Source organism: Heterodontus francisci, unplaced genomic scaffold (genome assembly GCF_036365525.1).
Source record: "Heterodontus francisci isolate sHetFra1 unplaced genomic scaffold, sHetFra1.hap1 HAP1_SCAFFOLD_968, whole genome shotgun sequence".
Lineage (NCBI taxonomy): Eukaryota > Metazoa > Chordata > Chondrichthyes > Heterodontiformes > Heterodontidae > Heterodontus > Heterodontus francisci.
In genome coordinates, this window is record NW_027141120.1 from 222,501 (window position 1) to 230,000 (window position 7,500).

Sequence of the window (7,500 nt, forward strand, 5' to 3'; positions counted from 1 at the left end):
ACACACCGCGCGTGTGCCCTTGCTCTGGTGCTAGAGAAATCGAGTGCTCGAGCTGGCCGGAACGGGACGCCCCGCTCCGGAGCTTCACAATCGGACCACTGCGGTAGCGACCAGTGGGACGTCTCGGCCTCACACGAACAGCACAGAGATCAGCACACAGGAGACGGCGCACAACGAGTAATCTACCTAGCACGCCGCCGACCAAGTGGCCAAACTCTCGAGAGGAATGTCCGTCTGACACAAGGGACAGAAACGGGAGGTAACCGCTGAGCCTGAAACACCAGCAAATAAATGCTAGCCCGCCTGGGCCCTCCAACGTCGGACAGTCCTCGCCGTATCGATCGAGTGACCTGGGCACGCACTTTTTTTTTCCTTTCACACAGTGTGGGGTTGGCGGCGGCGGGGGGGGGGGAGAAAGCATGCAACTTGGTTGACGTCGCCTGGTCAACTCGCATCGGTTTTCCGTCCCCATGACTGTAAGGAGCAACCGCGACCAGCGTAGCCAAACAGGTCGACCAAAGCTTTCGGCGCTCGCACGGAGAGGTGATGCCAGCCGGCGTGCGTCGCCTAACTTGGACAAAATTCTGGGCACGCACTTTTCGTTTGAGAATAGGACATACATGTAGTGCAACCCAAGGAAACCAGGCGACGCCGCCACAATCTGCGCCTGACAGACAAAGATAACCGTTCACAAGGAGCCTTGTTATTTCGCACCAAGTCTTTTGCGGGCATAGTTTCTTTCTTTGACATGTATATCTGTATGAAGGTCGGCTTTGCTCTGCCATCGCAGCCTCCCTTCTTTGCTTTTCTCACTGTACCAACAGACATGTCATAGACTTTGGTTTTTTTTTCATTAATTCTTTTCCTGTGGGTGTGGTGTGCCTCCGCACCCCCCAATCTGTTCCAAGGCCTTGTTTTCTCTCGCTCGCCAAAACACTTTGTCTGTTTTCACAGCCAGTCTACCGGCCTAGACCCAACTGTGCGATATTTCAGAGCCGGCAACAGAGCATGGAAAGTCCGCCAGATTTACCCTTAAATGCTCATAAATGACTTCCAGGCACTCTTCGGAAGGTCTTTTATTTCAAAAGAAGGTCCTTCCTTGAGGGAGCACTTCTTCGGCCACTTTGCAAGTGCAACCGCTGCCAGCAAAAGTTCTGAAAATCGAGTTCCCGAAAATCTCCGGGTACCCCGCCAACCCCCAGCCACCCGAATCGCAAGTGTCAATTCGGCGGGTTGCCTGCCGGTAGTCCTTCCGAAAATGAGGCGCCAAATCGCCGCAACGGCCATTTTTCATTTCGGCATCGGGACTTCCGACGGCAACTGATTAACTAGCCCGGGGACTAGAGCGGCAGCAAATGCAACGTGCCCTCTTGGCGGGAGCAACTTGACCGCCCCCGTGGGGAAAGGTCAACTCGGGGCCCGGGAAAGTCGCCGAGTCCGACCCCATACACTTCCATGAGTTGGGGGTTTTGGCCTTCCCGGCCCAAGGCTCGCCTTATTTCGGCCTGCACTTTCGGAAAAGGGTGCATTCCTTTTGGTTAATGATTTCACCAGCCCGGGTCTTAGCCTCTGCCCCGACGGCTAAGTCTTTTGGTTAATGATTTCCTGCGGCTGGGACTACCCTTTCCCCCCGCCCTGCAGGCACCCGGGTCGGGAGGCCGTCGGGGGCACTTTCCGGGGCAAATCCGGACCCTTACGCAAGGGAGAGTGCGCCCCCCGCCTCGGCCGGGGGTCAGGCTGCCGCCTATTAAGCCCGACAGAAAACCCGAAAAATGGACGAAAATGGGAAAAAATCCCCATCCGAAAAAGGCTTAAAAGTCGGTTGGGCGGCAGCTAGGGTCGGTCTCTGCAGACCTGGAGGCTCGGGTGGACTCTTGGAATAAACGTCCAAGTCCCGACTTGCCACCTCCTACTACTGTGCAGATACCCCGCCAACCCCCAGCCACCCGAATGACAAGCGTCCGATCAGCGGGACGAATTTGACAACTCTGGCCGGACCTCTGGAACTCCATCCCGGGTAACCGGGGCAAATTTTTCCGCTTGATCGCCCTTCCACTGGTTAACCATTTGCCCTTTCGGACTTAGTCTCTGGACATTATTCGACGGATTTTCTGGTTAACCATTTGCCCTTTCGGACTTAGTCTCTGGGCATTATTTTCGACTTTTTGGTTAATGATTTCACACTTTTTACTTACTTTTGCGCTTTTTGGTTAATGATTACTCTGCTTACTGGTTAATTATTTGCCCTTTCGGACTTAGTCTCTGGACATTATTTTCGAGTTTTTGGTTAATGATTTCACACTTTTAACATATTTTTGCGCTTTTTGGTTAATGATTACTCTGCTTACTGGTTAACCATTTGCCCTTTCGGACTTAGTCTCTGCACATTATTTTCGACTTTTTGGTTAATGATTTCACACTTTTAACATATTTTTGCGCTTTTTGGTTAATGATTTCATACTTTTTACTTACTTTTGCGCCTTTTGGTTAATGATTACTCTGCTTACTGGTTAACCATTTGCCCTTTCGGACTTAGTCTCTGGACATTATTTTCGAGTTTTTGGTTAATGATTTCACACTTTTTACTTACTTTTGCGATTTTTGGTTAATGATTACTCTGCTTACTGGTTAACCATTTGCCCTTTCGGACTTAGTCTCTGGACATTGTTTTCGACATTTTGGTTAATGATTTCACACTTTTAACTTAATTTTGCGATTTTTGGTTAATGATTACTCTGCTTACTGGTTAACCATTTGCCCTTTCGGACTTAGTCTCTGGACATTGTTTTCGACATTTTGGTTAATGATTTCACACTTTTAACTTAATTTTGTGCTTTTTGGTTAATGATTTCATACTTTTTACTTACTTTTGCGATTTTTGGTTAATGATTACTCTGCTTACTGGTTAACCATTTGCCCTTTCGGACTTAGTCTCTGGACATTGTTTTCGACATTTTGGTTAATGATTTCACACTTTTAACTTAATTTTGTGCTTTTTGGTTAATGATTTCATACTTTTTACTTACTTTTGCGATTTTTGGTTAATGATTACTCTGCTTACTGGTTAACCATTTGCCCTTTCGGACTTAGTCTCTGGACATTATTTTTGGGTTTTTGGTTAATGATTTCACACTTTTTACTTACTTTTGCCCTTTTTGGTTACTGATTACTCTGCTTACTGGTTAACCATTTGCCCTTTCGGACTTAGTCTCTGGACATTATTTTCGAGTTTTTGGTTAATGATTTCACACTTTTAACATATTTTTGCGCTTTTTGGTTAATGATTACTCTGCTTACTGGTTAACCATTTGCCCTTTCGGACTTAGTCTCTGCACATTATTTTCGACTTTTTGGTTAATGATTTCACACTTTTAACATATTTTTGCGCTTTTTGGTTAATGATTTCATACTTTTTACTTACTTTTGCGCCTTTTGGTTAATGATTACTCTGCTTACTGGTTAACCATTTGCCCTTTCGGACTTAGTCTCTGGACATTATTTTCGAGTTTTTGGTTAATGATTTCACACTTTTTACTTACTTTTGCGATTTTTGGTTAATGATTACTCTGCTTACTGGTTAACCATTTGCCCTTTCGGACTTAGTCTCTGGACATTGTTTTCGACATTTTGGTTAATGATTTCACACTTTTAACTTAATTTTGCGATTTTTGGTTAATGATTACTCTGCTTACTGGTTAACCATTTGCCCTTTCGGACTTAGTCTCTGGACATTGTTTTCGACATTTTGGTTAATGATTTCACACTTTTAACTTAATTTTGTGCTTTTTGGTTAATGATTTCATACTTTTTACTTACTTTTGCGATTTTTGGTTAATGATTACTCTGCTTACTGGTTAACCATTTGCCCTTTCGGACTTAGTCTCTGGACATTGTTTTCGACATTTTGGTTAATGATTTCACACTTTTAACTTAATTTTGTGCTTTTTGGTTAATGATTTCATACTTTTTACTTACTTTTGCGATTTTTGGTTAATGATTACTCTGCTTACTGGTTAACCATTTGCCCTTTCGGACTTAGTCTCTGGACATTATTTTTGGGTTTTTGGTTAATGATTTCACACTTTTTACTTACTTTTGCCCTTTTTGGTTACTGATTACTCTGCTTACTGGTTAACCATTTGCCCTTTCGGACTTAGTCTCTGGACATTATTTTCGAGTTTTTGGTTAATGATTTCACACTTTTAACATATTTTTGCGCTTTTTGGTTAATGATTACTCTGCTTACTGGTTAATTATTTGCCCTTTCGGACTTAGTCTCTGCACATTATTTTCGAGTTTTTGGTTAATGATTTCACACTTTTAACATATTTTTGCGCTTTTTGGTTACTGATTTCATACTTTTTACTTACTTTTGCGCCTTTTGGTTAATGATTACTCTGCTTACTGGTTAACCATTTGCCCTTTCGGACTTAGTCTCTGGACATTATTTTCGAGTTTTTGGTTAATGATTTCACACTTTTTACTTACTTTTGCGATTTTTGGTTAATGATTACTCTGCTTACTGGTTAACCATTTGCCCTTTCGGACTTAGTCTCTGGACATTATTTTCGGGTTTTTGGTTAATGATTTCACACTTTTTACTTACTTTTGCGATTTTTGGTTAATGATTACTCTGCTTACTGGTTAACCATTTGCCCTTTCGGACTTAGTCTCTGGAGATTATTTTCGAGTTTTTGGTTAATGATTTCACACTTTTTACTTACTTTTGCGATTTTTGGTTAATGATTACTCTGCTTACTGGTTAACCATTTGCCCTTTTGGACTTAGTCTCTGGACATTATTTTCGGGTTTTTGGTTAATGATTTCACACTTTTTACTTACTTTTGCGATTTTTGGTTAATGATGACTCTGCTTACTGGTTAACCATTTGCCCTTTCGCACTTAGTCTCTGGAGATTATTTTCGACTTTTTGGTTAATGATTTCACACTTTTAACTTAATTTTGTGCTTTTTGGTTAATGATTTCATACTTTTTACTTACTTTTGCCCTTTTTGGTTAATGATTACTCTGCTTACTGGTTAACCATTTGCCCTTTCGGACTTGGTCTCTGGACATTATTTTCGAGTTTTTGGTTAATGATTTCACACTTTTTACTTACTTTTGCGATTTTTGGTTAATGATTACTCTGCTTACTGGTTAATTATTTGCCCTTTCGGACTTAGTCTCTGCACATTATTTTCGAGTTTTTGGTTAATGATTTCACACTTTTAACATATTTTTGCGCTTTTTGGTTACTGATTTCATACTTTTTACTTACTTTTGCGCCTTTTGGTTAATGATTACTCTGCTTACTGGTTAACCATTTGCCCTTTCGGACTTAGTCTCTGCACATTATTTTCGACTTTTTGGTTAATGATTTCACACTTTTAACATATTTTTGCGCTTTTTGGTTAATGATTTCATACTTTTTACTTACTTTTGCGCCTTTTGGTTAATGATTACTCTGCTTACTGGTTAACCATTTGCCCTTTCGGACTTAGTCTCTGGACATTGTTTTCGACATTTTGGTTAATGATTTCACACTTTTAACTTAATTTTGTGCTTTTTGGTTAATGATTTCATACTTTTTACTTACTTTTGCCCTTTTTGGTTAATGATTACTCTGCTTACTGGTTAACCATTTGCCCTTTCGGACTTAGTCTCTGGAGATTATTTTCGAGTTTTTGGTTAATGATTTCACACTTTTTACTTACTTTTGCGATTTTTGGTTAATGATTTCACACTTTTTACTTACTTTTGCGATTTTTGGTTAATGATGACTCTGCTTACTGGTTAACCATTTGCCCTTTCGGACTTAGTCTCTGCACATTATTTTCGAGTTTTTGGTTAATGATTTCACACTTTTTACTTACTTTTGCGATTTTTGGTTAATGATTTCATACTTTTTACTTACTTTTGCGATTTTTGGTTAATGATGACTCTGCTTACTGGTTAATTATTTGTACTTTCGGACTTGGTCTCTGGACATTATTTTCGACTTTTTGGTTAATGATTTCACACTTTTAACATAATTTTGCGCTTTTTGGTTAATGATTACTCTGCTTGCTTGTTACTGATTTCCCCTTTCGGACTTGATCTCTGGCCGTTCTTTTCGACCTTTTTGGATCAGGTTTCCACACTCTGAAATTATTTTGGGCTCACTGATTAGGCGAGATCAAGGGGGCATGCCTGGGCACTTTGGGCTCAGTTTGGGAAGGCGGCGTCCGTGTGCTCCTCCGCCCTTCCCGCACTTGCGGCTAGGTTTGCCAAACTGCGCTGACCCGCAGCCCTGCCTTTTTGCCCACGGCACGGAACGACTCAAGTCTGGCTCCGTTCCAGGCCGTTGCCTCCGGCTGCCCGCCGTCCGGCCGGCCTGGGACGTACCCCGGCTGACGGCGCCGGAGCCCCTCTAGCAGCCACCGGTGCCGCGGGCCAATGGGTCCGGGCGTTCCGGAGCTATCGGTGGGGAAGTGCTCTCCCCTTTTCCTGACGCCGTTCGCCCGAGCAGAGGTGCAGCCTGACGGGACTGCTGTCGCCTTCCGCGGCGCACCGGCCCCTTTCACCTGCCGTCGACCGCGCGGAGCTCGGACCTTCCTCCCCGAAGTTATGGCCCCGGCGCCGGAGGGTTCCCGGGGCCGGGCATTCAGCGGGGTGAGTCTTCACCTTCCCGGTCAGCCTGCGGGGTCGGTGCGCCGGCACTCGACGCGGGAGGGTCCCCTCTTTCCGTAGAGCCCCGCCCGGTGCCGATCGGCCGGCGGATTGCGGAGCGAACCGCGCCTGACCGACGGGCCTCGGAAACCCGTTGCAGTCGACGGGGGGGAACCGGACAGCGGGACGAGGTGCCGATTCCACCCGCAGATTCGATCCCGAAATCCCGCGGGATTCGGCGGTCCGACCCGACAGATTCAAACGTCGCCCGGGCGGCCCCCAGCGGTCGGGCCGGCCTGGTTCCGCCACCGCCCGATGCCCCTCGCCCCCGGCTACCGCCGACCGCGCCGACCGAGGGAATGCGGCCGGACGTCCGGCGGCAATCGGCCGGAAAGCGGTATGGCCATTTCCTACTGTCCCTCGGACGGGCAGAGGGGCGGCGCCGGGGCACTCGCGGACCAGGCCGCGCCCCTCCGAGCCCTACCGCCTGCCGTCGACCGCGCGGGGATCGGACCTCCCTCCCCGAAGTTATGGCCCCGGAGCCGGAGGGTAGCCGGGGCCGGGCATTCAGCGGGGTGAGTCTTCACCTTCCCGGTCAGCCTGCGGGGTCGGTGCGCCGGCACTCGACGCGGGAGGGTCCCCTCTTTCCGTAGAGCCCCGCCCGGTGCCGATCGGCCGGCGGATTGCGGAGCGAACCGCGCCTGACCGACGGGCCTCGGAAACCCGTTGCAGTCGACGGGGGGGGGGGAACCGGACAGCGGGACGAGGTGCCGATTCCACCCGCAGATTCGATCCCGAAATCCCGCGGGATTCGGCGGTCCGACCCGACAGATTCAAACGTCGCCCGGGCGG